Source organism: Panthera pardus, unplaced genomic scaffold, assembly GCF_024362965.1.
Source record: "Panthera pardus isolate Hobbes unplaced genomic scaffold, ASM2436296v1 HiC_scaffold_13, whole genome shotgun sequence".
Lineage (NCBI taxonomy): Eukaryota > Metazoa > Chordata > Mammalia > Carnivora > Felidae > Panthera > Panthera pardus.
The window spans coordinates 130,869,667-130,895,966 of NW_026526688.1; the positions used below are offsets into that span (position 1 = coordinate 130,869,667).

General features: G+C 35.2%; 1 protein-coding gene and 1 long non-coding RNA gene across 5 annotated transcripts in view; one reads left to right on the plus strand and one right to left on the minus strand.

Annotated features, from left to right (window-relative positions):
• The window catches only part of SNCA (synuclein alpha), a 155,114-nt gene that overhangs the window by 111,643 nt on the left and 17,171 nt on the right, over positions 1 to 26,300 (plus strand). The window lies entirely within an intron of this gene.
• On the minus strand, positions 11,578 to 15,264 carry LOC109275952 (uncharacterized). The gene is made up of 3 exons (XR_002084456.2): positions 15,168 to 15,264; positions 12,214 to 12,323; positions 11,578 to 12,038 (listed from the first exon to the last, which is right to left on the minus strand). It is a non-coding gene; the product is annotated as an uncharacterized LOC109275952 (long non-coding RNA).

A 26,300-nucleotide genomic window follows, 5' to 3' on the forward strand; every position in this document is an offset into this window, starting at 1 on the left:
TCAGTGAAAAAGGCAAAAGCTTCAATTCTTAAAACAGTTGTTTGTTTCAATCATTCCCCCCACACAAAATCTTTATAAAAATTAGCAACAAGATGAAAATATAACAGGTAATATGTATTGAGACAATATAGGATGTACATTTATTGGGATACTTAGATCACAAAAATAAAATGTTTAGGGGCAGCTGGGTGGCTCAGTTGGTTAAGTGTCCAGCTTCAGCTCAAGTCGTGTTCTCATGGTTCGTGGGTTCAAGCCCCACATCTGGCTATGCACTGACAGTGTGGAGCCTGCTTGAAATTCTCTTTCTCTTCTCTCCCTGCCCCACCGCCACTTGTGCTCTCTCTCTCTCTCTCAGAATAAACTTTAATATATATATATATATATATATATATATATATATATATATAATATATTAATATATAAAATCAGAAATTTAATATATATTATATATATATATTTATATATATAATATATATATATTTAAAAATAAAATGCTTAAGACACTCCAGAACCAAGTAGATGCCTAGTAAATATTTGTATTGTTCTGACTGCACTGGTCATTATAGGCTATTTTATGTATATCATTTCATTTATTACAACAGTCTGGGACAGGTTTTATTATTATCATTTTCCATTTGAGACATCTCATAATCTCACAGATACCATCTACTGCTAGGTCAGTTGGCTACCAAATCCCATGCTCTTAAAAGCATATTTTTTCCTTGTCTTCCCAACAACAAATAATATATACAATTGTTGGAGGGAGGGGACTATGACACAAAGTATTTAGAATGATTGTGTAACCACATTTTTAGTTCCTCAAGAGTAATAAAATTAGGAATCATCCTTAATGTATAGTTTCCAACACACACACACGCACGTGAACCCACCCCACCTACTCTTTGTAACTGTAGAGACAGTTGCAGCATCTTAAATACAGAATATTCTGTGTTTTTTTTCCTCCTTTTTATACAGAAATTTAGGAGTCTCCACTTAATAAAAGCCAAAAAGAGATCTAAATAAATCAAATTAAAGAAATGAGAATGGTTGAAAATTAAATCCAGAACTCCAGAAATAATGGATGCTTTAAAAGTGATTAAAGAACACAAATAAACATTTAGTGCCTAAAGAAAGGAAAAAAAAAAAAAGACAACATTAAACAGAGCAAAGGGTATTCACTTGTTGTGATGAGGAAATAATCTTTGATTCCCCTTCAAATTCTCTGTGGGATAAGGCAGAGTAAATAAATAAACATCATGACTAAGTGTAATATCTGCCCCATGGACTTAACGGGCCATTATGTTTTATTATGATAACCAAAATAAATTTGGTGTAGGGGCTTGGGAGAGATTGCCATTTCCAAAGTAAAGCTAAGGAAGACAAGGCTATGACCCAGGCAGAAGCTTTATTCGTTGATCAAAAGGATTGAAGAAGGAAGCTCAAGTGATGATATTGCAAAGCATTCTAAAAAACTGTGGTTTCTGTGCCACATATTTGGGGGCAAAATGAACAGTATTTCTGACAATTTTATCATCTTTATTCTGTTAAAAGACACTAAGGAAAAGGTTTAAACCAGAAAAATGCTATGCATTGAATTAATAATAAGCTATTTTTCTTTATAAAAATTAATTAGCTTAGTGTTTGCAGATTTAATAGCTATATGGTAAAAAATACATTCTATCTGGTTTTGTCCTTGTAAATACATTTCTCATAGACAAAGAGATAGGCAATTCTTTTAGTTCCTTTTTTTTTTATTCTGATAAAAAGAGGGACAAATTTCTAAGTAGTAATAGACTTCAGATATTTAATCATAAAATATTTTGTGTGTTTTAAACTCTTCATTTTTCGAAACTTGATTTTATCTTGTGTAAGCTCAGATTAATGTTTCGATAAGAAGTTTGTTGTTGTTTTTCAAGAATCTTGACAAATAATATTGCATAATAGCTAAGTGCCTTTGGAGCCAGACTGCCTATTTCTGTTAATTCATTGATAAAATAGAGATAATAGTAGTAACTTTCTCATAGAATTGTTTTCTAAGATCAAATAATGCTTGTGAAACTCTTGAGACAGTACCAAATATAGAGTAAGCTATAAATGAACCTTAGTTGTAAAATGGAAAATTAAGCATTTTAATATTTTACTTGAATGACCTTATAAGGATACACCCAGGCCATTACCTTTCTTGATAATCTTTTAAGTAGATTTCCTTTTATCTCCGATGTGTTGAAACATGGATAGAGGTTTTCAGAGGAGACTTTTTCTAAGTAACCAAAAGAAAGTAATGACCGTAATAGTGTGACAAAGCTTAACAATGAAATAATTTACAGGATAGGGTAATTACAACACCCACAGAAAGTGACAACTGTGGGGCCTTGTTCCCAGAGTTCTTTTGTCAGTCATAGATGCTACTGTGACATATACATGGTTTATGTATACGTACACTATAGAATTCCAGATACTATGGAATATAAAGATATTCCAACTTGAAGGCTGAGATCCACTTGAAGAGTTTTTCTTCCATTTCTTCAAAGCCTTTCACATGTGACTGGCCTCTGTTCCCAGTAGCAAGGAGACTCTTGGAACCTCAGATATCACATGCATCTGATTACATGTACTGTGCTGTGCTCTGGCTTTCTTACGGCCTTTCCTAGTCTTACTTTCTTAGATGAAGAAGACACATCTTTATACTGCTCTTTAAGATTCTCCTCCCAGATTTAACATCCACTAGTCTTGAAGCTACTGTATTCACTCTGTGCTTCAGAGCCCTATTGGTCCCATCTAGTCTTTGGTGTATGAGCAGTTCATTTTGCCTGACATATTTTCTCCCAGTCAGATATTAAGACCAGTTTCCCCCGAGTTTTGAAAACAAATACCTGGATCTTGGATCACTGAGATTTTGATGGCAGATTTTTTTCTTTCTGGGAGCCTTTTAGCATTCCTAACATCCCTAAAATATAGAAGAAGACTCCTGATCTCTAACTCCTCATTGATTCTGTACCCAGTTGCTAGTTTTAAGACTTGCCTCCATATATCAGTGCATTTGAAAGGTAAAATGACTGGCTGCTTCTGAGCTTAACACAAGAGTAGATCTTTCTTAGTTTGACCTTTTATTTTGATGTCTCATTCAATCACTATCCAAGGGGGTGTTTTTAAAATTTAAAATAATAAATTTTTAAAAAATGTGTGTGTGTGTGTAGTAGCATTTTTCATTAATTGAAGAAGAGGATTAATTTTTATATGTGAAAACAAAAAATAGTTTATTCCTAGACTTCCCAATGTACATTAGTGTTTGGAACTAGGTCTATAACCAAGTAACAGGAAAAAAAAAGCTGGCGGTGTTGCTCTCCTGTGAAGTCTTATTAGGTGAGTCAGCTAATTACATGGCATGGTCATAAATATGGCAGTGACTGAGCTGCTTGCTATGCTTACCAAGAAGAATAAAGTTTTAAGATAGAATATTACCACTTGGCTATACAATGGAAATTTCTTCTAAAATATGATTTCACACTAATTCTTGATTTATAGAACAGTTATTTTGTAATTTATGATTCAATGTATTTAAAAATGGGTTGAGAGGTAATACTGATAAATGGCATCCAAAAAAATTCCCAAATAGGTTAATGTATTAATTTTGCACTCTCCTTCATTTTAAGCCTTTAAAAAGTCAAACTAATTTTAATTGCATCTGTTACCTTTATCTTTCTCTCTCTGAGTGGATTGCCAAGACTCAAAAATAAAAGGGCAGAAGAAAATAAATAGTATGCTAAGAAATTATCCAAAGTAGGGTATAAGTGGCTTCTAAATACATATTTCTATTGAAGACTGGTTTCTCTAAAAGTATCATTTAATTAAAATAGATTTGAATTTTAAAAGTTTATTTACTTTGAGAGTGAAAGAGAGTGCACAAGCAGGGGTGGGTCAGTGAGAGAGGGAGGGAGAGAATCCCAAGCAGGCTCGATGCTGTCAGCGCAGAGCCCAACACGGGGCTTGAACTCACAAAGTATGAGATCATGACCTGAGCTGAAATCAAGAGTTGGTTGCTTAATTGACTGAGCCATCCAGGTGCCCCTAGATTTGCATTTTTAATCTGAAAAGATTCCCCTGTAGGTATGAACTATGTGTAGTGTATAATGTGTTTACTGTACACTTATGGTGTTCATCAATTTGACTGTACCCAAGTGATACAGATGGTTGATGACATAGTAATTTGTAAATTTGCTGAGACAATCTGAGTAGGTGTATAACGCATGAAGAGTGTAGGTTGCTTTGCCACTAAGAAAGCCTAGCAGATGACCAGGAACTATATCTTCCCTCAGTCTTGTTGCTAGGTTTTGTTTACCGTGGCATATGCAATTTATGATGAAAATCATGTGCTGTAGTTGCACTTTTTAGTTAAGAGAATTACAATGGTCTCAGGAGCTAGCCTCAGAGATAATCAGTGGTCTAATATAATACATGTGGTATGTGTGTGTTTTCCCACATCCTAAAGCATGCTTATACAAGTGAGTAGTAAATGGTGACAGAAAAATTGTGGGCTAAAACATCTAAAGGACAACAGGAGATCATATTATCAAAACTAAAATGTTCTATCTTGTTGGAAAATTAGGCCAACAGAATCTAAAATACTGCTATATTGAAAAAGCAGTGCAAAAAATTCAAAATATTGTACTTACAGATTTGTCTCTATGGCTGTACTAGGCCTATTACCTTTTAATTCCTGCTGATGCCTTGCCCTCCCACTAACTCATTCTCTTTTACATCTATCTCACTACATAATTGAACAGATTAGTCCAATAGGCCTCAACCCCAAGGTCTCTAATGGCAAATAGCCATTAATGCTTATGCTGCCTTATTTTATGCATTCCTAAAGGTATAGCATTGAATGGGCCAATTCTGCTGATCATTTTAATTCTGCCCTAGATCTAAACCATAACTATACCCTACCCTTAAAAAATAGAATTTTAATTTAACCATACATATTTGGAAAAGGGGGTAGGAGTTCATTAAGTGTCTCTTTAGCAATATTTTTTATTCTTTGGGTGTTGATTACACCAGAATATGTCAATTTTCATGGTTTCTCATGTCATAGCAGTTAATTACTAGAATGCATTTAAACACTCTTTATAGTCTGGGAACAAATATGATCATTACATCATTTTTTAATTTTCTATTCATAACATTAAGACTTAAAGTACCGTGGTGTTTCTGAAGTACAAATATTGTTTTGGTTTTAAAGATTAAATAACATTGTCCAAAGTTTTTTTTATTAGTATTATTCAACTTCTTTTTTTTATAAAATTCCTTGTTTAAAAAAAAAGAATCTGATTTTGAATCAGATGCTTTTTGCTCTCCATTTCAAATGACATTATTAGAACACTAAGAACTGACAAAAATTTGAAAATATTGAATATATTTTAGCCTTATTTTTAAAAATGATTCTTACACCTGCCTACTTCATTTTATTAGTTTTGAATAAAATAAATGTCGCTTAGCCCTGTCTGCACACATTTCATTTACTTCCTTTTTAAAAATCAAGAGTATATGATATGCACATTATTTTAACAGTCTATGTCACTTTCCTTGGAACAGGAGTTCTGAGCTTGATTTCAAATCAAGCTATATCAAATACTGGATTCTTTAAGATGGGTGCTATGTTGAACCTTTTTTCTCTCTTAAGTTGGAGTTCTTTATTTAGTTTCTTTATCATTAGAGTTACTCTCTTTTGTTTGAGCTGTTGAGTTATTTGGGGTTGATTAACATTGTTTTACAATGCAGCAAAATAACAGTTCTACCCAAAATATCTTTCAGTGTAAACACAGTGAGGAAAATGTTTAAGGCCTAGATGACTGGCAGTGGATGAAGCCATTATTAAAAACATGATCAGGTGTTGCTTCTTAGAGTCTTTAGAACACCCTATCCATTTGCCAACAATCTTCATAGGTTTCCAGCTGAAAGATTTTTTAAAAAGTGGTTTTTTGATATATTCACACTGACAGCAAGTACATTGCTCTACTCTAAACCAAACGATGCTGCAGAGTTTACAGTTGATGATGTGGAGTAATAATTTCCAAGGAACATATAAAACATTTGCAGGGCCCTAGAAACCTACATTGTTAACAACCCCAGATGATGGTAGGTTTTGCTTGAGAGGATTGTTTGCAGAAGCAATTTTCATCTCCATTGTGCATTAGAATAAATATACAAAAAACTAAAAGTCCTACAATTGAACAAAAATAATTTTGTTATGCCAAGTATATTAACTTACATTTGTTAAAAGAATAACTGAGGCATATTAACAATTTTAAGGGTTTATTTGAGCAAAAAATTAATTTGAATCGGGAATCTTCCAATCTAGCAGGTAGAAAGGAGCTCGAACTGTACAAAATGAAAGACTAGTAGGCAGAAGGGAGTGGGAACAAGGAAATTATATGTAAGTAAAAAAAAGCAGGTTGGTTATGGGAAGGTTACTTTCCTTTAGGAGATGGCAGGGCATTTATCAGGCAGTGAACCTAACTAGTGTTCATCAGGAGATTCCCGAATGACTCCTTTAAGATTCCCATTTCTGGGAGAGCTGAAACTTTAATGAAATTAAGTCTTTGTTTGGTGATATCAGGCTTAGCTTAAATGACTCCATTCTGGGCCTATCTCAGTTTTGTTGTTGTTGTTGTTTGTTATTAACCATTTCCCCCTTTTGATCAGATTCTCAACCTAATTAAGAGATTTGATACTTTAAGGCATTAGCACTACTTCCAGTTACCACTCTGGAGCTCTCATGGTTTTTGCTGAATCTCTGCATAGTACTCACAGCTCACAACGTCAAGTTCAAATTTTTTAAGTTGGTCATTTTCTTTGTTCCTGTTATGATGTTCTATTCTTAGGGAGGTCATTTGCTTGGTGGTTAGCAGCTGTTAACATGCATTTAAATCTTTTGAGAAACTACAGTGCACCGGGGAGACTACTATGATTATTATGGGCAGGATCATTCTTGATGTGTGGAGTGCACTTTACAGCCGTGGTCCCCAGGACCCAAACCAATCAGACTCAAGTCAAAGAAAGACCCCTTTGAAGGGGTCACGTTTTTAAACCAATTGGATTGTTCAGTAATCTTATGTAGCTGAGTCTCAGCTTCCTCAGAAATGTTAATCTAGGTGCAGCAAGTGCTGTTGGCCACAGGAGTGGTTCCTGAAAATAGATAGCCTCATTTATACTTATTCCTAGCCAGGGGAGTAGGGATCTGCCAAAGCTAGTAAATCTTGAATCATGTATGCCTTCTGGTAATTCCTGTTTGAGCCTGTGGCTCAGGACTGGAAGCATGACAGCCATGGAGGCTGGTAAAATGTAAGGGTCTATAGACAAGTGGTTTTATTTTCTTTACCCTTGCCTTGTCTCACTCTCATTGTATAGAGCCTGGTTGCAAAATTCTCCGGATTGGGGTTGTTAACTAGAGATAGGGAAATGGGCCTCTAGTGTTAGGGAGTCTGACATGACAGAGACAGGAGGTGTGAGATATGCACCTGAATTTTTATAGCTTGGAATTTGGCTGCAATGTCAGTGGTCAAGAGTCCTTGGTAGGGTTCTTTCCATGAATCTCATTTTTGCAAAAGCATTAGAGTAACACAATGATGGTCTATAAATAACAAAAGACTTTAAAATGCCCATAGATAAAGATCTGATGACAGTTCATTATAATGGAATTGATGAGGAATCTTGATTATTTCTGTGACATACATTTTAAGATAATAGCTGGAATTATGACCGATAACATTACACCAGAATATATCATATTTTTATGAATTTTGTACAAATTTGAGAACACATATTTATAACATGCATCTATTTATCTCTATATAGATGTATATATAGATATATATGTATATAGATATATATGTGTGTATAAATATATATCATATGTCCACAAATATAATCTAAGAAGGTTTATCATCAGTTAATAATGCTTAACACATAATTTAACATACCAAATAAACCTAATTGTTTTATCATCTCTCTTTTACAAGGTGAGAGACAACCTCATTGAGATTTTCCAGGGTTCCTCTAGGAATTCTCAAAATTAGTTTGAAGTTAGAATTTGATTTTAAGAAAATGTCAAAAGGTTTGATTAATTAGGATTACAAACCATTATAAAATAGGACTTAATCATCTATTTAACAAAAGTGACGAAAGATGTTAAAGGCAAATACACAGGCTACATAGTGATGGACAAAAACTTAGCTCTCTTAATAGAAGATTGGGTCTTATTAAGTAATCAAAAACCCGATCAAGTCAATGTGAAGCACAATAAGTCACTTTGGTAAGACACAAGATCTTTGCTAACCAAGCAGATGACTTAAAAAGTAAAGAGAAACCTATGTTTAAAATGTCTTATTATGAGCAGACCAATAATCTAAGGGAATTTTTTCCTTTTAACAGACAAAACCAACTTCCAGTTTTGTACCAGTATACTTTTGATATTAAAACTATTTTAAAAAATTAAATCCATTCTGATCTTAGCCATCATGACCACACATAAAATTCCTTCTCCAATATTCATTTTCCACAAACCTTCTACAACTTTCATGTAGCCATTCAGATGTTTTCCTCTTTCTCATTCTGAAACTATTATTTTACATTCCTTAGCAACTTTTCATATATAGTGGTTTCCTTTGATCTTTATTATTTCTAAGTAGTTTTAACAACATACATTGATTAGAATTCTTAACTCTTAGAATTCTTCATTCCTAGTGAAAACTAAGAAATCAGCAACTGTGGGTTGTTACACGAGCATTCTGTGGGATTGGTGAATTTATAAACCATTTAACACTACCTAGAAGCATATTCTTCTTGTAGTAAATTTTCCAGTGTGGCATCTTTACTAATGGACCCAATTATCTTTAATTCCTCTGTAAAAGAAGGTTTCTCTTACTACATCTATACACTCTATTGAACTTTGCATGCAACTTCTTTTCCTAAACATGCAGGTATATGTGTAATCTAGGCGTGTTTTTCCCATGTATCTTATTACTGTAATATATTCTGGCTTGATACACTATAATAAAAACTTGGGAACAAAAATGTTTCCAAAAGTGTTCAACATTTGTTATATAACTTTTGTTGTTGTTGTTTGCTTGTTTTTGTTTTTGTTTTTGGTGTGGTAAAAATGAATAGAAGCTGAATTTCATATTTTATGATATGGATTATGTTTTGAAAACAAGTCTTTACTATCCATAAATATGAAATATTAATGTTATTTAACATTCAAAGCATAATTAGGCACAGTTCTAAATTGGAGTTAAAATTGAAATTTATTAAGAGATAAAGTGGCAAATATATAAGTTAAAGATAAAATTATATCTGGTAATTAAAGTGTTTCTTGTGATAATCTCTTTGGAATAGCTGCTAAATGTTTTAGTATACTTAAAAATCTACTAATACATGGAGTTGGCAAATATAGATCACATAGTCATATTCTGAAAAACATATTAGTGTTAGAGACTACTGAAATGAATTTTATTAAATTTGTTAAGAAAAAGGACATACACAACTGATCATCAACTGATAGATGCTGTTTCTTCTATACTCCATCCATTCCTCCCCACCCAAACCTGGATAATTTCAAAGCAAATACCTAGATATCTTATTTAATAAGCAAACATTTGATTATTTAATTTCTAAAAGTTAAAGACACTTTTTTTTAATGCAAAAGCCCAATATATGATCATCCTTAAAAAGTAACTCTCTACCCAGTGTTCAGACTTCTCTGTTTCATATTTGCTTAAATCAAGATTCAAGTAAGACTAAAATAACATTCTTAAGTTGCAATTTTCTGACGCTCTCATCTACTTTAATCTATAGCTTCTTCAAAACTGTTTACCTTGAAATTTACTTGTTGAAGTATCTGTATTATTTGTCTTGTATCACTCCCCATAGTCAGAAAATTTGCCAGTTACATCTAATGTGAACATGTTCTTCAGCCCCTTGCATTGCTGTAAATTGTCAAATCTAGTGATAGATGTGAATCCAGTTCAGATGTTTGGCAAGGATATCTTATAAGGAACACAGAACGTGTGGTTATATCTCAAGTCTTGTTAGCAGCCATTGCCAATCATTGCCTAGATTCCATGTAAAAGCATGATACTCTATTTTATCTTCTTTAGAGTATATCTAAAGAGAAAAGCTTGTACTCACCAACTATTTGTTTAACCTAAAGTATAGTTTGTACAGGAAAGGAAAATACATTCCTGATGATTTCTGAGATTACATTTCTCCTTGTCAATTCTGACTCTAATTTTTTTCCATAAAATAATCTATCTCCCACCTATTCTGTGCCTTTCTCATCCCACAGCATCCTATTCTGATTACCGTGTAATAAACGTTACTGAAGATTTTGGGACACCAGGCTATGAGGGGGGAAGGTAGGACAGTGAAATCATATTGTAGCACAGGACTCCATAGAAAACAGGATGTTGAATTAACAGTTATCCTTGTCCTTAAAGGATTTTGCTTACTTACGTAGCAAGAATCATCATGGGAGTAGGCCTTTTACACTGTCACTTCATTCCTACCAGTTCCTTGACCCTCACTAATTTCCCAGGCATGTCTTTGAGGTAGATTTTTATACACACAGGTGATTCATTAGAGTAGTTTGACACAATTTTCACCTATGCTTTAACTAATATTGTTTTTCCTTCTGGGTAGACTTCTATAATATGAAAGATGCAATGGCCCCATAGAATATATAATATTACTGAATAAAATTCTTTGATGGGTTCAGCAATCAAATTACAAGAATTTCATTTACCAAAAATAGACTCTTAACTAGGTCTTAAAAGGATAAATTGGACATAGGGACATAACAGAAAGTCAAATTTTTCAGTTACTGAAATCTGCACTTTTCAATTAAAACGTTTGAATGCCAGAACTCTCCGAGAACTTCAGAACAGTGGTTTAGAGCATAAGTCACCTGTGCCATTTTGACTCTGAGTAAATTATTAAACCTCTCTAAGACCAAGTTTCCTATGGAAGATGTGGTTGAGGATAGTTGGTCCATAGTTCTGTGAGCTGTCCCTGTTCTATGTAATATAAAATAGTTATTTAAGATTTTTAGTCAGTTAAAAATTTATTCAAATATTAATGTATTCAATAATTTCATTCTCCAGAGAACAACACTTATAAAGTCCAGCAGTCAGACTTGTGAACACAATATATTTATGCCTTTAATGAGTTAAAGGTTTCTGAAAGTATAAACCTGTTCTTGTTACATGCTGATAGTTGTTGAATACCCTGGGATTCTTTTTGATTGCCTACTTTTATCTTTTCCCCTCTTTTTTCTGTTAGATAACAAAGATTCAGCTGGGTATATTTTAAAGATCTAATTGGCTTTATTAAACAAATACTGAATGGGGCAGCATACCACCTAGCAAGTAGAGGGAGGGCCCAGGGAGATACACAAAATGAAAAGTTTTCATAGAAAAAGTGTGAGGCAAGAAGGTTATTAGAAAAAAAAAAAAGAATTATTTCAGGTAACCCCACTTTCTAGGGGAAAACACAGGGTTTTGTTTGTTTTTTATTATTTTTTTTTTATCATGCATATTACTCTTCCTTTGAGGGATGGAGAGGACCCAGGTGGCAGACTGATTGGCACTGACCAGTATTCCTGACTGGTGAAAACTACATTTCTGGGGGAGGTTGAAGCTGAAATTAGAATAGGTATCAAGCCCTGCTATAGGAACTTAGTCTAAGTGACACCATTTTGGGCCTGTGGTTTTCTTTATAACAATTCTTCACTTTTGAGCAGACTCTCAGCTTAACTGACAGATGTTATCAAGCTTGAAGGCATTGGCTTCTCTCTAACCTATCTCACTGAAGTTCCTACAACTTTGTTTGCTCCTCTGTGAGGCATCAATAGGCCATGACATTTTTACTTAACCTCTGTGATATTCATAGGTCACATTTTCCAGTTGACATTTTTTAAGTTGATAATTGTTGTTGTTGTTCCTTAAATGTTCCAGTCTCAGGGGGATAATTTGCTTGGTGGTTAGTAGCTGCAAACATACATTTAAAGTTTTTTGAGAGAATATAATGGACCAGGGAGATTATTATGATTACTATAAGCAGGATAATTCCCCAAATTTAGAATATACCTTGGAACCATGGTCCCCAAGACCCAAACCAATCAAAGTCAAATAAGTCAAAGAAAATCCCCATGGAAAGGCATACCTTTTTAAAGTCAAGCAGCTTGTCCTTATTTTGAGTTTTAGCTTCCTCAAAATTGTCAACCTAGACATGGCAGGTGATGTTGTTCAAAGGACAGACACCTCCTTGATCAGCTAAAAGATAATCAAGAGCTCTTCTGTTATCAAGGACAACTATGGCTGGAGAGTTTAAAGACATTTGTTGGGCTACTATTACTTTGGCAGATTTTTTAATGATTTCAAGAAGTAGGGAGACATTTTTGATTGTAGCCTTATTTATATTTATCCCTAATTGGGGAAATAGAGACCTGCCAAAAAGAGTGAATCCTGAATCACAAAAGCCTCCTGAGAAGTCCTATTTAACTCAACAATGTAAATTTAGGAGAAACAACTAATGAGATGTCTTATTTTGCTTGTGAAAAATTAGGGGCACATGATTTTCTCTTTGCCTGAAATCAAAGATTTCCCTGCCTTAGCAATGGCCTGAGAGATACAGATGAGGGTGTTATCTTTCTAGGCCAATGCCAGAGGAAAGGAAAGGAAAGGAAAGGAAAGGAAAGGAAAGGAAAGGAAAGGAGAGGAGAGGAGAGGAGAGGAGAGGAGAGGAGAGGAGAGGAGAGGAGAGGAGAGGAGAGGAGAGGAGAGGAGAGGAGAGGAAAGGAAAAGAGGAAGAAGGGGTTTTATGTTCAGTTAATGTATGAAGTCTTAATCTGGAACCTTGGCAGGAAGCCATCTACCTCAATGTCAGCTACTTCTCTTCCTTGTCAATTTGATTTAGAGGTCTCTACCATCTTTTAGTTTTGCAGCAGTGTCAGTGGTCAGAGGCACTTGTTAAGGTCCCTGTCAGTGGGGTTCAAGGGTTGTCTTCCTCTGATGACATTTTAGACCAGCCACCACACTGTAGAGGGTGACCAACAGGTTCTTTTAAATTAGGATCTAGCAAACCTTCTTTATAGATGACATCCTATGGATGACAGGCTTGAGCATAAGACATTAGAGATTTACGGTAGCTGATCATACTAGCATGAAACAACAAGGGATCAGCAAAAGGCTGTATACTGATAGGATTTCAAGTTGATAAAGTTTTTGGTAAGGCTTCTAGGATTAGGCCAGTGAAGTGGATGCCTTAATCACTGGTGATAGTGGAAAGTACACATAAATGGGAAACACATTTAAGTTTTTTGTTTTTTTGTTTTTCCTGTGAGGGCATCAGACTTGGAGCAAGGAAAGACTTTAATCCATCTAGAAAATGCATATACAATAATAAGAACATATTGATAACCATACAAGGTAGCAATTTAGTGAAGTCTAGTTGCAGGTGTTTTGTTGAATTTACAACCATTATTTCTCCATATGAAATTTTCTCATTCAGAAGCAAACTGGTGCCATGTCAGAGGACATTAAAATGGCAAAAGTCTGGCAATGAGGGGCCATTTTTGCAGGAGAATGGACTTCATCACATGTACCACAATCCTATAAATATAAAAAAGGCTTAGTATTATTTATTTGACAGTGCTTCCATATAAATTACATATGAAATGCCCAATTTGTTTAACAAATCTTTTGGCATATTTCAAGTTAAAAAGGCATTTAAAAAAGGAATTTGATTTTGGGGGCACCTGGGTGGCTCAGTTGATTTAGCATCTGACTTCAGCTCAGGTCATGATCTCACAGTCCATGAGTTCAAGACACCTGTCAGGCTCTGTGCTGACAGCTCAGAGCCTGGAGCCTGCATCAGATTCTGTGTCTCCCTCTCTCTCTGCCCTCCCCTGCTCATGCTCTGTCTCTCTTTCTCTCAAAAATAAACAAACACTAAGAAAATTAAACTAAATTTAAAAAGAATTTGATTTTGGAAGTTTGTCAAAAATACCAAAAAAGGGATTTTAAATAAAGCACTTATTCTAAATAGGATCACAGATAATTATGAAACTTAATATTTAAAAGGTAAAAAATCTTATACAATAATTTTACTAAAACCAGACTAAAAGTCCAAGAAAACTGTCCTTTTAAAAAAGACAAAACCAAATTTTAACTTTGCACCAGCTTTTGATATTAAATCTATATTAAAAATAAATTTTTTAAATCTTAGCCAGCTTGACCATATATTAATTTTCTAAAGGTTTGCTTATAATTATTTTTTATATTCTGATTTTGTCCTTTGTATTTTTCTCCTTAAACTAACCTCTATTTAGGACAAAATTACTTTTTTTCCACCTCAACAAAAAAATGCATCTTAATTTTTCACTTCTTTTATTATTTATTTATTTATTTATGCTGAAAATGTATCCTTTCCTGGCATACAGAGATGTTTCCCCTATTTTTAGTAGTTTTAATTACAAATATTGATTAGAACTTTAACCCTTAGAAAGCTTAATTTCTAGTCAAAACTAAGAATAAGCAATTGTGAAGGGTCACATCAGCATTTTTTAAATTTTCAAATTTATGAATATATTTTAAAATTTCTAGAAGCATGTCTCTTAAAGTTTTCAAATGTAGCATTAACATTTCCAAATATCTTCTAGTTTCTCTGTAACAAGCCAAAAGTAGAAAAACCTATGTTTATTAATTAATATTTTAGTATTTTGTCTTATTTGGAAATTAGATATTTATATTGTTATGGAACCAGGCTGGAACACTGTCAGAAAAACCAAGCAAAATTTGGAGATCTTGGTGGGTTGGAGATTTATTTAACACCAGCGGGCTCAGAGGAGACCGTTTCTCCAAAAATCTGAGCGCTGAAGGCAAGTGGGAAGTGTAATTTATAGTTGTCAGCTTCCATATCTGTGGTGGGTTTTCTCATGTGCGGCAAACAGGGCAAGAAGAACCCGGAAGAGGGGTCTCTAAGCTAGAGACCAGAGCTTGTTTTAGTCCCCTCGGCCATCTTTGGCACAGTACTTTATTCATTTCTCCAACATTCCCCCCTTTGATGCCTTTAAAAAAAACTTGCCAAATACTTGCCATCAGACAGGCCTACAATACCTGTAGAATTGGGCATATTCCTCTTCATGAGGTCCCCAAAATATCCTGAGGTTCCTGCACCTGCCTGGAAGTGACCTTCATTACTCATCTGGTGAGGCTTCTGGGAAATCTGTAAGCAAGGTATCAGGCCAACATTTCCAAGGGGCTTTATGGCTCCATGTTTCATAAAGCCAACCTTAGTTCCTTAAAGCTATCTGGTCATATCTGAGTCTATGAATGTCACTCTGAAATATGACATTCCAGTCAAAGCCTTGGTAAAATAACCAGTATTTCCAATGGTGAACTGTTACAAAATGAACAGATTCTTATTGAACTTATGCAAACAATTATAATTGCCATGAAACAAAGAATATTCACCGAGAGTTTTTGAATTTCAGGAAGTTATGTAGAGAAAAAAGATAAATGCTTCAGTTTTCAAATGAATGCTTTATGACATTTCTGTATATCATAGATATCTTAAAAGAAAACTTTCCTTATTCTGAAAGAGGAAACATTAGAGAACCAGCAATATTTTCAACCAGAATCATAAAACTATAATCTTCTTCAGTTCATTTAATCCCATGTTCCTAATTGTTGTTCAATTTGAATGCAGCTTTTTAGTTCTGGAAATTCTTACCCATTTTAGTATCAGCCTTAAAGATGTTGAATACCTGTATTTGTCCCCAAAGTCCTTTTTATAAATCTCCTTGAAGAAGAGACACGTTTTGTGAGAGAATAAGAATAATTATAAATGACAAAATCTTAGAAATAGACATTGTTAAAGATCTGATGAGAGTTCGTTATGATGCAATCGACAAAGAAATTCAGTTATTTCTGTGACACATAACACTTCAAGTAATCAGAATATTAACTGATGACATTATACCAAAACACTAAAACTTTAGGAATTGCATATATATATGGGCAGTTACAGCATTTACCTGTGCAATACAACCTAAGGTTTACCATTGTATGACAGTGCTTTTCCAAGTAACTTAGCACCCAAAATAAAAGGGCCTAATTGGCCAAAAAGACTTAATTTACCATTTAAATCCTGGGAAGTTTGTTAAAACCTTAGGAAGTTATAAGCACATCCTGAATAGGATTACAGATCATTACAAATCTTAAAACTTTATTTATTCAACCAAGGTGGCAATAAGAGACCCTAAAGGTGAATGTATAGCATTATATAGTTGTTACCAAAACCTATCTCCTTTAACATAATCAAAGACCTGATAAAGATGAAACCTAAAACTTTGGTTTTCCCGGAAGACAAACCATTGTTTGAATTGTCTTATCAAGAGCAGATCAACAGTCCAAGAAAACTTTGTCATTTGAACAGAGAGAAAAGCAGAATTTCAACCTTATACCAGTGTACTTTTAAACTTCCATTCATCTCAACCTTAGTCCATCCTGAGCACACATAAAATTCCTTTCCAAAGATTTCCCTTCATGAACCTTCTACAACTTTCCGTTGCCTTCAAACTTTGTCCCAAAGCCATTTCTCTCCAAATAACCAGTCTCATTTAGGACAAAATTATTTTCTTCTACCATCAACAAAAACAAATTTCCATCCCTTATATCTTTCTTACATACTTCCTACTTTCCTATATACAGGGTTGCTTTCCGTATTTCCATCAGTCTTAAATACACTTAGCAGAATTTTAACTCTTAGGAAACCTTGGTCTCCATTGAGGACTTAGTAACCAACTGAGAGGTGTTTACACCAGAGTTTTTTTAGATGGTAAATTCATGAACCAATTAAGTACAAAGCATGTTTTCCAATAGATCCAAATAGCCTTAATTTCTCTGCAGTAAGAAGTTAAAAACACAAACCTATATTCAGTAATCAAAGCTTTAGCAATTCATTCTATTTGGAAAAGACCTAGTTGTCCAAGGGGGTGTACTTTACTCCTTGACCTTGAGGATGGGAGGAGGAGCCAATGGTGCCTGAGGCACTGAGGAGGGTATTGGAACCAGCTACGTAGACCACACCCACGTTGATGCAGAAACATCAGGGGGAGGGGAAGGCAGAGGAGGAAAACCTAATTTAAAACCTTAACTCAGAGGAGCAGCCACCATGTTTTTCCACCAAAGTGGAATATCCACATCAGGCTAAAGAAGACCAGGAATTTCCCCGAAACAAATGGAGTTTCAGCAACTGCTTGGGAACATTCTTTAAAGTCCCCAGCCCGAGGCAGACTAACCACAGTTGGCCCCAATTATAGCTATTAACCTGGGAAAGGAGGGAGAATCCTTCACATTATGAGGCAGAGGAACAGGGAGAGAGAGTCAGTGTCCCCTTCAGTCTGATTCTCTCTTGGCCAGACCAATAAGGTCCCCTTCTCAGCGTTCCTCCTGATATCGGCTGGGTTTTGAGGGCCCCTTCCGATTCGGACATTCATTCTTCCAGTGTCCCTTCTCTTTGCAGTATGCACATTGGTCCTTTGCTAAGGGGGCTCTGGGCTTCCCCCATTTTTGTGGTTGGGGTCTTCCCATCTTTGCAGTGTCTGTTTCTTTTAGTGCTGCTGCGAGAAGGGTGGCCTTCTTTTTTAGTCTTCTGTTCACTTCTCTTTCGGCTGCGGCTTCTCTGTCATAAAAACTTTATTGGCGACCACTATCAGCTGAGTGATAATCATCCCGGCAAAGCCCTCCAACTTCTGGAGTTTGCTTCTGATATCTAGGGCAGCCTGTGCCACAAAGGAGGTATTTACCACTTGTTGACTTTCTGGTGTATACACGGTATGCTTCACATAGTCTTTCATAGTAGTCTCCGGGAGTTTTGTTTTCTATGCTCTAATAAAACTACTTTTTTGTACTGAATTTAAGGTTATTGGTCTAGATAGCTAAATTTTCCTTTAATATTTGTGGAGGAGACAATTAAGATTTGTATTTGGGGACACCTGGGTGGCTCAGTAGGTTAAGCGTCCAACTGTGGCTCAGGTCATGATCTCATGGTTCATGAGTTTGAGCCCCTCATCGGGCTCTCTGCTGTCAGAGCCAGCTTCTGATCTTCTGTCCCCCTCTCTCTCTGCCCTTCCCCACTCATGCTTGTGTGTGTTGTCTCTGTCAAAATAAATCAACATTAAAAAAATTTTTTTAAAGGTTTGTATTTGTCCTTGGCAAGTCAAGTTCTAAATGGCTTTAGCCCTTGTTTTTTCTTGATAAAAATTACCTCTCTGAAATTTGCATTTTAAAGAGATGGACTAATTTCCTGGCAAAGACCAGGCAGCACACTGAACATTTACAGTTCAATAGCATAGGAAAAAAAAAAAATGCAAGCACTTTCTAGAATGACTTATTCTCTCAAGGCCAGGATTTTTACAATATTTATACATATTTTGAGATAAATAGGAGGTTGTGGGATGGGCAAAAAAGATTGGTGATCTTTGAATTGCTTCTGTAATCACTTCTGATCCTGCCAAGACTAAATTCATAAAATAAGAACAGCTTTTTTTTTTTTTTTAATTCCTTAAAGAATTGGGTTGCTGTGTAATGATATCAAAAGACTGACACAACCATCCACCTATGAAAATGTCTTCTTTTCCTCTGGGTACTTTGAGCTTAGCTGAGAAGGCCTAAAAGTTTTATATCAGGTTCTGAATATCAGCTTCCAATTTGGCCAAATTTCTGATTATACAGTTGTTAAGTCTTTTCGAATATCTTCTCAGGTTTTAGCTAGGACAAACAGTAAATATTTCTGGCAATATCAAACTTCATGCACCCAAGAGGAATCCTCAAAAAAGGTGTAAAAGATACAATTTTTTTGATATCTGGAATTACTCCCATAGATAGCCAAAAAAAGAACTGACAATCTGAATGTCCCAGGCAGGCAGAAGCTCAAACCATTTCTTAAGATGTAAAATGAGAAAAGCACAAAGAAAATACTTAGGCCTGGGAGGGAAAGAATAAAAACCTAATAGGTCTAAATTTGGACCAGAAGAGATAACATGAATTTTTTTTTAAGGTTTTATTGTAATCACCCAGTTCTCAGATCAGCAAATTCATTCCATAACCCCCATCACCTATTCACCCCTCCCCCAGGACCCTCCAGTCTGGTAACCATCAGTTTGTTCTCTATAGTTAAGTCTGTTTTTTTGTTTGTCTCTCTCTCTCTCTTTTTTCCCTTTGCTCATTTGTTTCATACATTCCACATATGAGTGAAATCATATGGTATTTGTCTTTCTCTGACTTATTTCACATAGCATAATATATTCTAGCTCCATCCATGTCCTTGCAGATGGCAAGATTTCATTCTTTTTTGTGGCTGAGTAATATTCATTATGTATGTATGTGTGTGGATATACATACATATATATATGTATCATGTATATATTTATATATAAGATACATATATATTTGATATATTTGTATATAAGATATATATGTATATATATCACTTATTCTTTATCCATTCATCATCTATTGATGGACACTTGGGTTATTTCCATATCTTGGCTATTGTAAATAAGGCTGCAATGAACATAGGGATGCATGTATCCCTTTGAATTAGTGTTCTTGTATTCTTTGGGTAAAAACCCAGTAGTGTGATTGCTGGATCAAAAGATAGGTCCATTTTTACCTTTTTGAGGGACCTCTATACCGTTTTCCACAGTGGCTACACCAGTTTACATTCCCACCATCAGTGAAAGGGTTCCTTTTTCTCCACATCCTTGCCAACACCTGTTGTTTTTTTGTGTTGTTGATTTTAGCCATTCAGATAGGTGTAAGGCAATATTTCATTGTACCTTTGATTTGCATTTCTCTGATGATAACTGATCATGAGCATCTTTTCATGTATCTGTATGTCTTCTTTGGAGAAATGTCTGTTCATGTCTTCTGCCCATTTTTCAATTGGATTATTTGTTCTTTGGGTAGTGAGTTGTATAAATTCTTCATATATTTGGGATACTAACCCTTTATCAGATACCTCTTTTGCAAATATCTTCTCCTTTTCTGTAGGTTGCCTTTGAGTTTTGTTGATTGTTTTCTTTGCTGTGCAGAAGCTTTTTATTTTGATGTAGTCCCAATAGTTTATTTTTGCTTTTGTTTCCCTTGTCTTAGGGGGATTATTTAGAAAAAAAAGCTGATCTGGCCGATGTCAGTGAAATTACTGCCTGTGTCTCTTCTAGGATTTTTATGATTTCAGGTCTCACATTTAGGTCTTTAATCTATTTTGAATTTTTTAATGTTTATTTATTTTTGAGAGACAGAGAACATGAGAGGGGGAAGAGCAGAGAGAGAGACAACATAATCTGAGGCAGGCTCCAGGCTCTGAGCTGTCAGCACAGAGCCCAATGCAGGGCTCGAACTCATGAACCGTGAGATCATGACCTGAGCCGAAGTGGGATGCTCAACCGACTGAGCCACCCAGGTGCCTGGTCTTTAATCTATTTTGAGCTTATTTTTGAATATGGTAAGAGAAATTGACCCAGTTTCATTCTTTTACATGTTGCTGTCCAGTTTTCCCAACACCATTTGTTGAAGTGACTGTCTTTTTCACACTGGATATTCTTCCCTGCTTTGTCAATGATTAATTGATCATATAGTTGTGAGATTCTTTCTGGGTTTGCTGTTGTATGCATCTGTGTGTCTATTTTTGTGCCAGTAGAATACTATTTTGATTACTGCAGCTTTGTAATATAACTTGAAGTCTAGAAATATAATGCCTCCAACTTTTCTTTTTCAAAATTGCTTTGGCTATGTAGGGACTTTTGTGGTTCTATACAAATTTTAGGATTGTTCTAGTTTTGTGAAAAATGCTGCTGATATTTTGATAGGGATTGCATTAAATCCATAGATTACTTTGCGTAGTATAGACATTTTAACAATATTTGTTCTTCCAACCCATGGGCATGGAGTGTCTTTCCATTTCTTTGTGTCATCTTCAATTTCTTTCATTAATGTTTTTTGTTTGTTTGTTTGTTTGTTTTATTTACTTTGAACCAGTGCAAGTGTGGGAGGGGCAGAGAGAGAGGGAGATAGAGAATCTCAAGCAGGCTGTGTTCTGTCAGCGTGGAGCCCACATGGGGCTCAATCTCACGAACCATGAGATCGTGACCTGAGCCCAAATCAAGAGTTGGATATTTTACTGATTGAGCCACCCAGGTGCCCCATCAGTGTTTTATAGTTTTCAGAGTATAGGTCTTTTACCTCTTTGGTTAGGTTTGTTCTTAGGTATATTATTATTTTTGGTACAATTGTAAATGAGATTATTTTCTTAATTTTTCTGCTGCTTCATTATTGGTGTATAGAAATGCAACAGATTTCTGTACATTGATTTTGTATCCTGTGACTTCACTGAATTAATTTATTAGTTCTAGCAGTTTTTTGGTGGAGTCTTAGGTTTTCTGTATAGAGTGTTATGTTACCTGCAGTGAAAGTTTTACTTTTTCCTTACAATTTGGATGCTTTTTGTTTCTTTTTGTTGTCTGATTGCTGTCTCTAGGACTTCTAGTACTATGTTGAATAAAAGTGATGACAGTGGACATCCTTGTCTTGTTCTTGACCTTAAGGGAAAAGCACTGACTTTTCCCCCTTTGAAGGTGATGTTAGCTGTGGATTTTTCATATAGACGTTTATTATGTTATCTTCCTTCTAAACCTACTTTGTTGAGGGTTTTTATAATGAATGGATGTTGTACTTTGCCACATGTTTTTTTCTGCTGCTATTATAATGATTATATCAACAAGACAAAGGATAAAAACCATATAATACATCATGTTGATTGACTTGTGAATATTGAAACACCCTTGCATTCCAGGAATAAACCCTACTTCATCGTGGTGTATAATTTTTTAATGTATTGTTAGATTCAGCTTGCTAGTATCTTGTTGAGGATTGTTGCGAGATATATTGGCCTGTAGTTTTCTTTTTGTGTGTGTCCTTATCTGGTTTTGGTATCAGAGTAATGCTGGTCTCATAAAATGAGTTAGGAAGCTTTTTTTAATCTTCTATTTTTTTTTTAATACTTTGAGAAAAGAATAGGTAAAAGGCTTATGTAAATGTTTGGTAGAATTTGCCTGTGAAGCTGTCTGGTCCTGGATCTTTGTTGGAAGTATTTTGATCACTGATTCAATTTCATTGCTAGTAATTGGTCTGTTCAAATTACTGTCTCCTACTCTTACAACTAAAAGAGCTAGAGAAAGAACACACAAAACCCCAAACCAACAGAAGAAAGAAAATAATAAAGATTAGAGCAGAAATGAACCAAATAGAAACTAAAAAATAGAAGAATCAATGAAACCTGGATCTGGTTCTTTGAAAAGATCAACAAAATAGATAAACCTCTAGCAAGACTTATCATGAAAAAAAAAAAAAAGAGGGAGGACTCAAACCAAACCAGAAATTAAAGAGGGGAAATAACAACCTATACCACAGAAATACAAAGTATTATAAAAGTATGTTATCAAAAATTATATGCCAAAAAATTGGACATCCCAGAGAAATGGATAAATGCCTATAAACATATAACCTACCAAAACTGAATCCGGAAGAAATAGAAAATTTGAACAGACCAAAATTTTCCTAATTTTTCCTAAGAAAAATTAACTTATACTTTTTATGGTTTCTGCTTTATTCACAGAAAATTTATCAGTGTGGTATAAAACATGTTTACTAATAGATGCAAATATTTTTGATTCCTCTGTAAAAGTGAATAAGCCTATGTTCAGTGATTAATGTGTCAGTATTTTACTTGGAAATAATTTTGATACTTAATGAATTTAACTTAACTCATCACTTAGCAAAACTTTAAAGTTTAAGGTTATCAAAAAGATTTGGGGAAATGATCTTAAAATGTCACCTAAACTTTTTTATTTAATTTATGCCTATTCAGTTTGCTTCTTAATTATGTTTAGATTTGGAACATTAGACAAATCAGCTCTATTCTAATTTTTTTTTCTCTGAAAAATTTTGCAACATAGTGTGAACCTGTTTGAATAGTAAGCCTAGGCAGAATAAAAAAGTCTATTATAGTATATAATACTATAGTCAGTATAGTACTGACTAGTATTATAGTCAGTGTTGATAAGTCTAAGATATGTTTATTATAATCAATGAGCAAACTGAAATTACCTTTAATACTAAAACTTTTCCCAGGTCTCGTGAAATTGACAAGCAGTTCCTTTAGTTTCTATTATATTTCTGAGATTTTTCTAAAAAATTCTTAAGTTATAAGCACTTATATTTAGGCCAATTAAACAGAACTCTTTACAAATGTTTGTAGTACCATCCAGAGGTAGAAAATATCACATTCTATAATAGAAACACATAAACATATAATCAGAAACCTTATTGTTTAAAAATGTTTAGCCATGAGACGAGTATGATAATGCAAAACTCACAGGGGGCCCTCATTCTAAGGTAGATATGGGAGTGCCTGTAAGGTCATTAACTTGATAGACTTCTGTTTATGCTCATGTAAGGCAATTTAGAGAGAGGAATAGGATGAGTATTGAACTAAAAGAGGATAGAGGGAAGTAGTAAGAATTGTCTGAGTCTTACAGTCTTTTGCATTACTTTTTGCATCTTTTTATTTTTTTATGTTTTTTTGCAATGAAATTTTCAGTGAAGCTATTTTTGGAATTTTGAAGGTTTTACTTTTAAGTACACTTTTTAAATGATCTTATCTAATTGGAACATTCCTCATAGTGGCCATTGTAATTTTATTGTTTTAAATAAAATTTTGCCATTTCTGTAGATATTCACGCATTCTGGGACCATAGTTTTTAGAAATAAGCAGGTGTGCTAGAAGGTGGTGTGCTTGACTGTTTAGAAAAGGATGCCAAGTCTTTGGGTTTCTCAGAGCCAAGCTGTTATCTAAAAGGGATATGCAGGTGGGTTGGGAATCGTGCATGTTTTACAGTGTATCTTGTTGCACAGAAACGTTCTTAAAGTCAATGGCTTACCTAGTATCTAACCCACTGTGTAACCAACTTATACTAATGCGGTAGTCTTTGTATTAGGTGGTGTGCACACTAACATCTCTTAAATGTTCAACCCATGCCCACCAATTTTTGCAGGTTTTTGGTGTCCAAGATTCCCTTTAGCAATTAGCTTTTATCTCATGTGCACATTAACAGGAACCAATAGTTACCAAGGAAACAAAACTGTGGACACCAGCAGGAAGCAAAAAGGATTGAACCAGCAGACCTCAGAGAATGGGGACTCTGGACTAATTCCAAATGTAACTGCCACCAGCAGTTCTTAATGTGGAATCTGAGGATAGAACCCAGGGCCAGGTTTCAGAAGTTACTGTGAACTTGCCAGTAGAAGTTCCTATACACATCAACAGCATTTCCAAATGTGGACTAAACCAGCAGACTCCATTAATGGAGACTGTGGACTGTAACTGGGAAAGGATTCCAAACTGAAATTGCAGACTGAAATAAGAGCTAAGGACTAGCGTTCTGTTAGTGATCCTCCTGTCGGTCTACACTGTAAAGGAAATTAGATTGGGAGCTAGATGCAAAAAGAACAGAGATCAAACTCAGAGGAATCACCAATGGCCCTCAGAAATGGTGAAAAAGACAATGAAGTCAAAAGTGTTGGTGAGGCATTGGGCCTCTGTTTCTTATCTCAGAACGTTGTCAGAAGTTTATGTCAGTTGTCAATACTGCCACAAAATTTGTTATAAAACAAAATTCAACTGAGTAAATTTGGAGATCTAACTGGCTTTACTCAATGATTCATGAATTAGGCAAATAGAAAGGAGTTCCATAAGCTGCAGAAAAGGAAAGTTTTTTAAAGGCAGAGAGGGAATGGCAGGAGAAGAAAAAAAAAAAACGTTGTTTAGGCAAGATCACCCTCTTAAAGGGAACAGAAATGGTCTAATAGCAGATTACCTCTAGTGTTGACCAAAATTAGTTTGGATGGTTAAAGTTTATATTCTTGGAGGTGCTAAAACTGCAATTAGGTTAGGTATTAAGACTTGGTTTAGTGACATGGGTCCTTAACATAAGTGGTTCTATTTGGGGCCTGTGGTTTTCTTTTTAACAACAGGTTTGCCTTATTTTCCTCATACTTAACTATCACTAAAAGTTACCTAAATACCAGTAGTGGATTAATGATGTCATTTGCTCTTCCCTGTTAAAAAAGGTATTATTGCCCCATTTTTTCACTGTCTATTTGGTGCTTAGAAAAACTTAAGAAACTTGCTCAACATCACAAAAGATCTAGAATCTGGGATATCAGGAAGATATGGCAGAGTAGTAAGTTCCTAAATTCACCTGGTCCCATGGACACACCAATATAACAGCTACATATGTTATCTGGCACAACAAACCTTCCATAGTTAATCATAAAGCGGAGGCCACATGGAATAGTGTAGAAGGCAGACACATAATTGGGAACCAAACCCCCCAATGAGACCAATCACAAATGGGAGAGACATCACAGATAGAAGAATGGGGGGATCAGCACTGAGAAGATGAGTCCCTCATAACATTTGGCTTTGAAAACCAGCAGGGCTTAACTTAGTGAGCTTTTGCTATCAGCAGAGCTTAATTCCAGGCACTTTTAAAATCAGTAGACATAGTTCTGGGAGAGCTAGAGGGTGATAAGGTACTGAGTCCCTGTCCTAAAGAACCAGCATGGTAAATAACCACTGGGAGTAAAAGCATAGAAGCGCAGTTAAAAAACAAACCAAACAGACAAAAAACCAAAAAACTGTTATATATTATGAAGGAGAGTTATTTACTAATCTCAGAACACGTGCTGAAGGGACAGGGATCTTCAGGAGAATTATCCAAGAACAAAAGTGCCAGAAGATACCACTTATCTTCCTCCTTGCAAGACTAGATAGCTGGACACTTGCCAGAATTAATGTGAACACATCCCACCTCTCTTGCTAGCACCATGTGCGAAGTGCCCACATTCCCCTGCAGACTCACCCTATGCAACTCACCTGTGTCAACAGGGCATCCCTCCAAAGCAGCTCCTGCCCCAACACACCCTGTAAGCAGCCCCACCAAAGGCTGTTGCCATTGCAAAATGATTCTTTCCCTGGCATGAGGAGAAGAAAAAAACATATATACCCGTAAACTCACAGTTCCTGCACCTGAGTCTTTTAGCTGGCTGTGCAGGGATAGTGCTTTGCCTTTTGGTTCATCTGCAGCCCTGGCAGACATACTGGGTGCGACATTGGGTTTGACT